Below are 12,535 nucleotides of genomic sequence, written 5' to 3' on the forward strand. Positions count from 1 at the left end.
GGAACTTTTGTTTGGAGTGAGGGGGGAAGAAAGGATCAGGTTCTGTCTGCTTTGAGGTGGAAGGCGGAGTTGGGGGTTTGGTGGAGATGGGGGTTGGGATGGCTGAACGCTCATGAATTCAAGCGTTCACCTTATAACTAGCCAAACCAGTTGGGGCAGGTAGAGGCAAAGTTGCAAGGCATTCAATAGGAGGCAGCCAGTGGGGGCAAGGTGAGTCTCACTTCACAAAGAAGGCAGGCTCGGGATCGGTTGCAATGCCGATTGGGTGAGGGGAAAGTCTTTGGGTGAGGGATCAGGAGGAGAAGAGAAAAACAATCACCCCACGGTTTGTAAACTGGTACCGGTACCGTCGAAAACCCTCTTTGGTCTTGTATTGCTTAGATCTTTTTCACCTTTGTCTTGAGTCTTTCTCTCCCAATCTTCTGAACTTTGTTTAACTAGGAATGGTGGTTTAGGTAAACAGGTTGACTAACAGGTTGCGCCATTGACGTTGGAAAGGGAGGAAGAGAGAAAAGGGTTCTTGTTTTGCTTTGCTCGCTAACGAAAATGTCCTAAAATGGATTTCATTGCTTCAGTTGGGATTCTAAGGTGGGACAACAGGTTTTCTGTTTGATCTCAGAGTATCGTCGAATCTTAACCCTCTTTGGTTCTGTTGTTGATCCTTGTATTGCTTAGTTCTTTTTCACCTTTGTCGAAACCGGGTACCGACGAATCCATAACCCTCTTTCATCTTGTTGGTGATCCTTGTATTGTTTAGTTCTTTTTCACCTTTGTCAAAACTGGATACCGTTGAATCCTTAACCCTCTTTGGTCTTGTTGGTGATCCTTGAATTGCGTAGTTCTTTTTCACCTTTGTCAAAACCAAGTATCGTCAAATCCTTAACCCTCTTTGGTCTTGTTAGTGATCCTCATGTTGCTTAGTTCCTTTTCACCTTTGTCGAAACCAGGTACCGTTGAATCCTTAACTGTCTTTGGTTTTGTTGGTGATCTTCATATTGTGTAGTTCTTTTTCACCTTTGTCAAACTGGGTACCGACAAACCCGTAACCTTCTTTGGTCTTGTTGATGATCCTCGTACTGCTTAGTTCCTTTTCACCTTTGTCGAAACTGGGTACCGTTGAATCCTTAACCCTCTTTCGTCTTGTTGGTGATACTCATATTAGTTATTTTTCACCTTTGTCGAAACTGTGTACCGTTGAATCCATAACCCTCTTTGGTCTTGTTGGTGATCCTCGTATTGCGTAGTTCTGTTTCACCTTTGTCGAAACCGGGTACCGTTGAATCCTTAACCCTCTTTGTCGGTGATGTTTGTGTTGCTTAGTTTCTTTTCACCTTTGTCTTGAGTCTTTCTCTCCCAATCTTCTGAACTTTGTTTAATTAGGAATGGTGGTTTAGGTAAACATGTTGGATAACAGGTTGCGCCATTGACGTTGGAAAGGGAGGGAGAGGGAAACAGGCCCTTGTTTTGCTTTGTTCGCTAACGAAAATATCCTAAAATGGATTTCATTGCTTCAGTTGAGATTCTGAGGTGGGACAACAGGTTTTCTGGTTGGTCTCCAAGTTGGTTGCCTTTGGTACGTGGCTCAGAGGAGCCATTTTGAGTTGGTCTGTCTGCTCTTTTCTCGCCGAGGCCCTTTCTAACAACCGCATGTCTACGGGGCTGTAAGGGAAGGGATTTAGGTATCTTACCTCCTAAACTTTACTTCAGTTTTCTGTTGGCAGAATCCTGTTTCCATGCCAAGCCCAACCCGTCTCTACTTGCCACGTCTGGTTGGGCACCAAAAAGGAGGCACCAGACAGAATGCTGTGTGTAGACCAGGTGTGGGCAAACTTCGGTCCTCCAGGTGTTTTGGACTTCAACTCTCACAGTTACTGTTAGGAATAGTGGGAGTTGAAGTCCAAAACACCTGGAGGACCAAAATTTGCCCATAACCTGGTGTAGATGTAGGAGTAGGGCTGTTTGTCTCACCTGAACTCCACCAAAATCTTCACCCATGATTTAGAGGTGACCAAACCCATGGATCCATGGAATGGAGTCATAGTTGTACTTTTTCGAAGGGGACTCTTCAGTTGTTGAGGCCCTTGCTGCTTTCGTTGCCTAGGTTGGACTCCAGAACAAAAACCAGGCTTGGGGTTGGGGCACTGTAGACTTCTCAAAAAGTCAATGCGTATCCAGATCTTCTGGCCCATTGTGGACTTCTCGAAAAGTCAATGCCTTTTCAGATCTTCCGCTCCATTGTGGTCTTCTCGAAAAGTCAATGCGTATCCAGATCTTCTGGTCCATTGTGGTCTTCTCAAAAAGTCAATGCGCATCCAGATCTTCTGGTCCATTGTGGACTTCTCAAAAAGTCAATGCGTATCCAGATCTTCTGGTCCATTGTGGTCTTCTCAAAAAGTCAATGTATATCCAGATCTTCTGGTCCATTGTGGTCTTCTCGAAAAGTCAATGTATATCCAGATCTTCTGGTCCATTGTGGACTTCTCAAAAAGTCAATGTGCATCCAGATCTTCTGGTCCATTGTGGACTTCTCAAAAAGTCAATGTGTATCCAGATCTTCTGGTCCATTGTGGTCTTCTCGAAAAGTCAATGTATATCCAGATCTTCTGGTCCATTGTGGACTTCTCGAAAAGTCAATGTGTATCCAGATCTTCTGCTCCATGAAAACATCCTAAAACCCCACTGATCTGTTTCAGAAGACAACTTTGTGGTTCAGGGAGTTTGAGAGCCGTTGTCCAAGAAAGTAACTTTTCCAAAGTTGCACCAAAATTTTAACAGGAGGGAGAAAAAAAAGGCTTGAGTTCTTTGCTGTCATTTCAGAAATGGTCTGTTGAAATATATGTTGTTGCTGATATTTCCTCAAACGTATATATTGTTGATGTTGCTGACATTGTACAGAACTAATTATGGGAAGAGAAAAAGGTATCGATTTATTAACTTTTAATTTTAATCACCATTCAATCGCTTTAGTTATATTTCATTGGTATAGTGCAATATAGTAATCCCTAATATTAATATTGTGCCGTGCTAATAATATAATATATTGTATACACATATAATATTGATAACAATATTATAATGTAATATATTAATACAATATAATGCTAATAAGACAATATAATAGTACTAATAATAATACAATATAATACTAATAATAATACAGTATAATAATTATATATATTTATATTACACGTAATATTACTAATAATATTGCGGTATAGTCATATAGTACAATATAGTAATATATAATACTAATATCGTGCTGTGCTAATAATATAATATAGAGTATACACATATAATATTGATAATAATATTATAATGTAATACATTAATGCAATTTATGATACTAGCAATACAATATAATGCTAATAATAATGTAATGCAATATAATACTACTACTAATAATACAATATAAAAATTATATATTTTATATTATATGTAATATTACTAATAATATTGCAGCATAGTGGTATAGTACAATATAGTAATCTATAATACTCATATTGTGCTGTGCTAATAATATATTGTATACACATATAATATGGATAACAATATTATAATGTAATATATTAGTACAATATAATACTAATAATTCAATATAAGAATTATATATTTTACATTACATGTAATATTACTAATAATATTGCTGTATAGTGGTATAGTACAATATAGTAATCTCTAATACTAATATCGTGCTGTGCTAATAATATAATATATTGTATACACATATAATATTGGTAATAATATTTTAATGCAATACATTAACACAATATAATACTAAGAATGCAATATAATACTAATGCTAATACAATATAATAATTATATATTTTACATTACATGTAATATTACTAATAATATCGCACTATAGTGGTATAGTACAATATTTTGTTGTTCATTCGTTCAGTCGTCTCCGACTCTTCGTGACTTCATGGACCAGCCCACGCCAGAGCTCCCTGTCGGCCGTTACCACCCCCAGCTCCCTCAAGGTCAGTCCAGTCACTTCAAGGATGCCATCCATCCATCTTGTCCTTGGTCAGCCCCTCTTCCTTTTGCCTTCCACTTTCCCCAGCATAAATAGTACAATATAGTAATACATAATACTAATATATAGTAATACATAATAATACGATATTAGTATTATGTATTACTATATTGTACTATTAGTATTATGTATAGTACAATATAGTAATACATAATACTAATATCGTGCTGTGCTAATAATATAATATATGGAGATGAGCACCAACCCCTAGTAATAATATTATAATATAATACATACAATATAATACTAATAATACAATATAATACTAATAGTAATACAATATAATAATTATATATTTTACATTACATATAATATTCCTAATACTATTACGGTATAGTGGTATCGTACAATATAGTAATATATCATACTAATATTGTGCTGTGCTAATAGTATATATTGATAATATTATAATACAATATAACACTAATAATACAATATAATAATTATTTATTTATATTGCATGTAATATTACTAATAATATTGCCGTATAGTGGTATAGCACAATATAGTATTACATAATACTAATATCATGCTGTGCTAATAATATAATATATTGTATACACATATGATATTGATAATAATATTATAATGTAATACATTAGTACAATATAATACTACTAACAATACAATATAATACTACTAATAATACAATATAATCATTATATATTTATATGACATGTAATATTACTAATAATATTGCCGTATAGTGGTATAGCACAATATAGTAATACATAATACTAATATCATGCTGTGCTAATAATATAATATATTGCATAGACATATAATATTGATAATAATATACAGTATAATACTAATAATACAATATAATACTCATAAGAATTTAATACAATAAAATACTAATAATAATACAATATAATATATATTTATGTAATATTTCTAATAATATTGCAGTATAGCGGTATACTACACTATAGTAATACCTAATACTAATATCATGCTGTGCTAATAATATAATATATTGTATAGACATATGATATTGATAGTAATATTGTAATACAATATAAATTACTAATACAATATAATAATTTTATATTTTATATTACATGTAATATTACTAATAATATTTCAGTATGATGGTATAGTACAATTTAGTAATATATAATATTAATATTCTGTGCTAATAATATAATATATTGTATAGACATATAATATTGATAATAGTATTATAATGTAATACAGACAATACAATACTAATAATGCAATATAATCCCAATAGTAATGTAATGCAATATAATACTAACAATAATACAATATAATAATTATATATTTTATATTACATTTTAATATTACTAATAATATTGCAGTATAGCGGTATAGTACAATATAGTAATACGTAATACTAATATCATGCTGTGCTAATAATATAATATATTGTATAGACATATAATATTGATAATAATATTATAAATACAATATAATACTAATAATACAATATAATACTCATAAGAATGTAATACAATATAATACTAATAATAATACAATATAATAAATATATATTTATGTAATATTTCTAACAATATTGCCGTATAGCGGTATAGTACAATATAGTAATACATAATACTAATAATATCATGCTGTGCTAATAATATAATATATTGTATAGACATACAATATTGATAATAATATACAATATAATACTAATAATACAATATAATACTCATAAGAATTTAATACAATATAATACTACTAATAATAATACAATATAATAATTATATATTTTATATTACATGTAATATTACTAATAACATTTCAGTTTTATTTATTTATTAATGTATTTATTTACTTTATTTCTATACCGCTTTTCTCAGCCCTTAGGCTAATAATATTCCCGTATAGTGGTATAGTACAATATACCACAATAGGCATTAAGTCTAGTCATGTCCGACTCTAGGAGTTGGTGCTCATCTCCATTTGTCAGCTGGAAGAGCCGGCGTTGTCCATAGACACCTCCAAGGTCATGTGGCCGGCATGACTGCATGGAGCGCCATTACCTTCCCGTCGGAGCGGTACCTATTGATCTACTCACATTTGCATTTTTTCGAACGGCTAGGTTGGCAGAAGCTGGGGCTAACAGTGGGAGCTCACCCTGCTCTCTGGATTCGAACCTGCGGCCTTTCGGTCAGCAAGTTCAGCAGCTCAGCGGTTTAACCCACTGTGCCACCGAGTGCTCCATATATATACTAATACATAATACTAATATTATGCTATGCTAATAATATAATATATTGTACGTACATATAGCTTGTGAGCCACTCTGAGTCCCCTTTGGATGTAAATAAGTAAATAAATAAGTAAATAAATATATAATATCACAAGATGTTTGTATGAGACTCCTGTAGCAGAAACATAGCACATGCTTACTAAGGACTAAGCGATGGGATTTCTTTTTGAGGAGGCAAGCTGGGACTTGTTCTGTCTGGCAAGCTACCGTGTTGAGTAGATCAGTGAGGTAGGAGTTTTCTCTGCCCGTTTGTGGATCCGGGCTCAACGTTGCTCCCGTTGACTTGTTTTGACTTCTGTTGACTTGACTAGATCTTGAGTCAAGATTGGCGAGCATATAACACTTGTGAATATTCACAATGTTGACCACACTCTGATTTTGCTTGGCCTGATGGCATCCCAAGGAGATTCCACCTGAAGAACTTTCTGAGAGCTGTTCAGCAGTGGAACTCTCTGCCCCAGAGTGTAGTAGAGGCTCCTTCTTTGGAGGCTTTTAAGCAGAGACTGGATGGCCATCTATCGGGGGTGCTTTGAATGCGATTTTCCTGCTTGGCAGAATGGGGTTGGACTGGATGGCCCATGAGGTCTCTTCCAACTCTAGGATTCTATAATTCTATGATTCTCTTCCCTTCCTTCCATCCTTCCCTTCTACCCTTTTGTCCTTCCCTTCCTTCCATCTTTCCTTCCTATCTCCTTCTTTCTCCTTCCTTCCTTTCATCTTTCCTTCCTTCTCTTTCTTCCTTAACCTTTCCTTCCTTCCTTCCTTCCTTCCATCCCTTCCACCCTTTTGTCCTTCCTTCCCTCTTTCCTCCCTCTCTCTTTCTCCTTCCTTCCTTTCATCTTTCCTTCCTTCTATCTTTTCTTTATCCTTCTCTTCCTTCCTTCCATCCACCCATCCGTAGATCCTTCCCTTCCACCCTTTTGTCCTTCCTTTCTTCCCTCTTTCCTCCCTCTCTCTCCTTCTTTCCTTTCATCTTTCCTTCTCTCTTTTCTTTATCCTTTCCTCCCTCCTTCCCTTCCTTCCTTTCATCCACCTTTCCCTTCCACCCTTTCGTCCTTCCTTCCTCCCTCTCCCTCCCTCTTTCTCCTTCCATCCTTTCATCTTCCCTTCCTTCTCTTTTTTCTTTATCCTTCCCTTCCTTCCTTCCTTCCTTCCTTCCTTCCTTCCTTCCTTCCTTCCTTTCCCTTCCACTGTTTTGCCTTTCTTTCTTTCCCTCTTTCCTCCCTCTCTCCCTCTTTCTCCTTCCATCCTTTCGTCTTTCCTTCCTTCTCTTTCCTTTATCCTTCCCTTCCTTCCTTCCTTCCTTCCTTCCATCCATCCTTCCCTTCCACCCTTTCATCCTTCCTTCCTTCTCTCCCTCTTTCTCCTTCCTTCCTTTCATCTTTCATTCCTTCTCTTTTTTCTTTATCCTTCTCTTCCATCCATTCATCTTTCCCTTCCACTCTTTTGTCCTTCCTTTCTTCCCTCTTTCCTCCCTCTCTCTTTCTCCTTCCTTCCTTTCACTTTCCTTCTCTCTCTTTTATCCCTTCCTTCCTTTCATCCATCCTTCCCTTCCACTCTTTCATCTTTCCTTCCTTCTCTCCTTCCTCCCTCTCTCCCTCATTCTTCTTCCTTCCTTTTGTCTTTCCTTCCTTCTCTATTTTCTTTATTCTTCCCTTCCTTTCTTCCCTCCTTTCCTTCCACTCTTTCATCCTTCTTTCCTTCCCTCTTTCCTCCCTTTCTCACTCTTTCTTCTTCCTTCCTTTCGTCTTTCCTTCCTTCTCTCTTTTCTTTATCCTTCCCTTCCTTCCTCCTTTCCTTTCTTCCTTCTTTCCCTGTGGTGGAGACTCCTTCTTTCGAGGCTTTGAAACAAAGGCTGGATGGCCATCTGTCGGGAGTGCTTTGAATGTGATTTTCCTGCTTCTTGGCAGAATGGGGTTGGACTGGATGGCCCTCCAGGTCTCTTCCAACTCTAGGATTCTACCGTTCTCTGTGTGTTCCACCTTTCATCTGTGAAATGTTGAAGGCCATGGCTTTGATACCATCTCTTTGATACGGGCTAAAATTCCTCCCATCTAGTCCGCGCAAGAATAATTATGACCTTTATGCGTACAGCAAGATCTCACGGATAGTTTCTGTCCGGGCTTTTCAACAGGACAGATCGTTCCGTAATTGTCCTTTTCTTATTTTGCTTCCTATAATCCTTTAGTATTCCGTGATTAAGCTTACTCTTATCAATATTGACGATCAAAAAAATGCTTAGTGCAACCATGTGCCTTAACGGCGCATTAGACGAATTTGCCCCCCGGCAAAATAGTCAGCAAAATCTAGCCTGGAGGCCTCATTTGATCCTATTTTTATAGCAATAGGTTTTAGTACTGCTTCCGATAGGTTTTAATAATGAGATTTTAGTACTGTTTCCGATAGGTTTTAATACTGCTTCCAATAGGTATTAGCATTGCTTCCGATAGGTTTTAATACTGCTTCCAATAGGTTTCAGTATTCCTTACAATAGGTTTTAGTACTGCTTCCGATAGGTTTTAATAATTAGATTTTAGTACTGCTTTCGATAGGTTTTAGTACTGCTTCCAATAGGTTTAGTATTGCTTCCGATAGGTTTTAATACTTAGATTTTAGTACTGCTTCCAATAGGTTTTCTTACTGCTTCTGATAGGTTTTAGTATTGCTTCCAATAGGTTTTAATATTTAGGTTTTACTACTGCTTTCGATATGTTTTCGTACTACTTCCGATAGGTTTTAGTATTGCTTCAGATAGGTTTTAGTACTGCTTCCAATAGGTTTTAATACTTAGATTTTAGTACTGCTTCCAATAGGTTTTCTTACTGCTTCTGATAGGTTCTAGTATTCTTCCGATAGGTTTTAGTACTTAGGTTTTAGTACTTCTTCCAATAGGTTTTAATACTTAGGTTTTAGTACTGCTTCCGATAGGTTTTAGTACTGCTTCCAATAGGTTTTAGTCATGTTTCTGATAGGTGTTAGTACTGCTTCCAATAGGTTTTAGTATTGCTTCTGATAGGTTTTAGTACTGCTTCCCATAGGTTTTAGAATTGCTTCCGATAGGTTTTAATACTTAGATTTTAGTACTGCTTCCGATAGGTTTTCTTACTGCTTCTGATAGGTTTTAGTATTGCTTCCAATAGGTTTTAATACTTAGGTTTTCCTACTGCTTGCGATAGGTTTTAATACTTAGGTTTTAGTCCTGCTTCCAATAGGTTTTAGTACAGCTTCCGATAGGTTTTGGTACTTAGGTTTTAGCACTGCTTCCAATAGGTTGTAGTACTGCTTTGAGGTTAATAAATTTCAGGCCACAGCAATACAGTAGAGTCTCGTTTATCCAACCTTTGCCTATCCGACGTTCTGTATTATCCAACGCAGTCTGCTTCCCGCCCAGATCCACAGCTGTTGCCATAAATTGCAATGTTTTGGTGCTAAATTTGTAAATATAGTAATTACTACACAGCGTTACCATGTGTTGAACTGCCTTTTCTGTCGATTGGTTGTCAAACATGATGTTTTGTAAAATCATGACTTATTATTATGTTATTATCCAACATTTTGCCGGCCTGTTTACGATGGATAAACGAGACTCAACTGTACTATCAACACTTTGGGGAGGCGGTCAGACACAAAAGTAACTTTTCTACTGTGCTGTTGAAGGCTTTCATGGCCTACCAACACTTTGGGAAGGTGGTCAGACACAAAAGTAACTTTTCTACTGTGCTGTCAAAGGCTTTGATGGCCTACCAACACTTTGGGAAGGTGGTCAGACACAAAAGTAACTTTTCTACTGTGCTGTTGAAGGCTTTCATGGCCTACCAACACTTTGGGAAGGTGGTCAGACACAAAAGTAACTTTTCTACTGTGCTGTTGAAGGCTTTCATGGCCTACCAACACTTTGGGGAGGCGGTCAGACACAAAAGTAACTTTTCTACTGTGCTGTTGAAGGCTTTCATGGCCTACCAACACTTTGGGAAGGTCAGACACAAAAGTAACTTTTCTATTGTGCTGTCGAAGGCTTTCATGGCTGGAATCACTGGGTTGCTGTGAGTTTTCTGGGCTGTCTGGCCATGTTCCAGAAGCATTCTCTCCTGACGTTTCACCTGCATCTATGGCAGAAATCCTCAGAGGTTGTGAGGTCTGTGGAATGATGTCCAGAGTGGGAACTCTTGTCTGTTTGAGGTAGTTGTGAATGCTTCCATTGGCCACCTTGATTAGCATTTAATGGCCTGGCAGTTTCAGGTGTGCCTGGAGGAATCCTTTGTTGAGGGGTGATTAGTTGTCCCTGATTGTTTCTTGTCTGGAGTTCCCCTGTCACAAACTCTGAGCTTTATATATCTGTGGAATGTCCAGGGTGGGAGAAATCTGGCTACCAGTATTAAAAAACTATAAAATTATCACAGTAAATAAAGACAGGGGAACTCCAGACAAGAAACAATCAGGGACAATTAATCACCTCTCAACAAAGGATTTTCCCAGGCAGTAAGAAAATGGATACAGATATAAGCTAAATTGGAAACTTTTCCACCTCTAACGTCTCATTAGGGGGTAAAAAATATTTTAAAATTCATTTTCTTCCTTCCACTCCTAAAAATAAATTTTGTGTGTGTGTATCAAATGGTAAAGGAAAAATTGCAATGGGGAAAAATCCCTTGAGTTCTGAAAGCGAATGAACAGGGCAGCCTGTCCCTCTCGGCTCCAGGTATGGCTTATCTGATGTAGATTCCAGATAAGGGCTTAGTTTTCGTGTTCTTTGTTCCTTGTCGAGTCCCTGGCTATTGATTAAGACTCAGCCGGGCAAGTTAACTAACCAGTTAGAAAGGCAGAGCTCTCTCCCCCACTTTTCACCGTCCGGCTCACATTCCTCTTTGTCTACCTCAGGTACGGGCAAACCCAGGCCCGCGGGCCGGATGCGGCCCGTTGGGCTCTTTTCTCAGACCCTCCTCTCTCTCTCTCTCTCTCTCTCTCTCGACATCCTACCCTCCCTTCCTTTTCTCTTTCCTCTTTCTCCCTCTCTCCTTCCTTCTCTTCCACCCTTCGTTCCCTTTCCTTCCTGTTTCTCTCTCTTCCTCCTTCCTTCTCTTTTCTCTTTCTTTCCTTCTCTTTCCTCCCTCCTCCCTCCATTCCATTCCACCTTTCCTTCTTTCCATACTTATTTCTCTCTTCCTTCCTTCCTTCTTTCCCTCTATTCCTTCCTTACCTCTCTCTTTCTCCTTCCATCCTTTCTTCCCTTCCACCCTTTCGCCTTCCGTCCTTCCATCTTTCCTCCCTCATTCCCTCTATCCTTCTTTCTCCTTCCTTCCTTCCCTTTTGTTTTTCCTCCCTTCTTTTTCCTCTCTCCTTCCCTACAATCCCTTCCTTCCTTTCTCCCTTCCTTTTCTTCCTCCCTTCCTTCCCTCTTCCTCTTTCCCTCTCTTCCTTCCCTACCTCCCTCTTTCTCCTTCCAACCTTCCTTCCCTTCCACTCTTTCATCTTCCTTCCTTCCCTCTTTCCTCCCTCCTCTCCTCTCTCCTTCTTTCTTCTTCCATCCTTCCTTCCCTTCCACTCTTTTGCTTTCCACACTTCCCTCTTTCCTTCACTCTCTGTTTCTACTCCCTTCCTTCCCTTTTGTTTTTCCTTCCTTCTTTCCCCATCCCTTCTCTTTTTTTCTCCCTCCCTCCATTCCCTTACACCCTTTGGTGCTTCTTTCCTTCTCTTTCCTTCCTCCTTCTCTTCCTTGCTTCCTTCCCTCCATCCTTCCATTCCACCATTTCATCCTCCCTCCCTTCTTTTTCTTTTTCCTTCCTCCTTTCCTCCTGAGGGAAGTCTAGCTGGAGGAAGAGAAAGGTACCCCCAAAATGAAACAAAGCTCCCCCAGAAAGATTTCCCCAAAATGAAAGAAAGCTCCCCCACAAAGATACCTCTGAAACGAAAGAAAGCTCCCCCACAAAGATACCTCTGAAATGAAAGAAAGCTCCCCCAGAAAGGTATCCCCAAAATGAAAGCTCCCCCAGAAAGGTACCCCCGAAATGAAAGAAAGCTCCCCCAGAAAGGTATCCCCAAAATGAAAGAAAGCTCCCCCAGAAAGGTACCCCCGAAATGAAAGAAAGCTCCCCCAGAAAGGTACCCCCGAAATGAAAGAAAGCTCCCCCAGAAAGGTATCCCCAAAATGAAAGAAAGCTCCCCCAGAAAGGTATCCCCAAAATGAAAGAAAGCTCCCCCAGAAAGGTACCCCCGAAATGAAAGAAAGCTCCCCCAGAAAGGTACCCCCAAAATGA

General features: G+C 38.2%; 1 protein-coding gene across 1 annotated transcript in view; it reads left to right on the forward strand.

Annotated features, from left to right (window-relative positions):
* The first annotated feature begins 219 nt into the window (after positions 1–219).
* Positions 220–12,535, forward strand: part of TTLL10 (tubulin tyrosine ligase like 10) — a 117,864-nt gene continuing 105,548 nt past the window's right edge. The window contains exon 1 of the mRNA XM_067473005.1: positions 220–325. The gene's annotated coding sequence lies outside the window, so the exon portion shown is untranslated. The remainder of the gene's footprint in view (positions 326–12,535) is intronic.

The sequence above is a fragment of the Anolis sagrei genome, chromosome 13 (assembly GCF_037176765.1).
Source record: "Anolis sagrei isolate rAnoSag1 chromosome 13, rAnoSag1.mat, whole genome shotgun sequence".
Classification (NCBI taxonomy): domain Eukaryota; kingdom Metazoa; phylum Chordata; class Lepidosauria; order Squamata; family Dactyloidae; genus Anolis; species Anolis sagrei.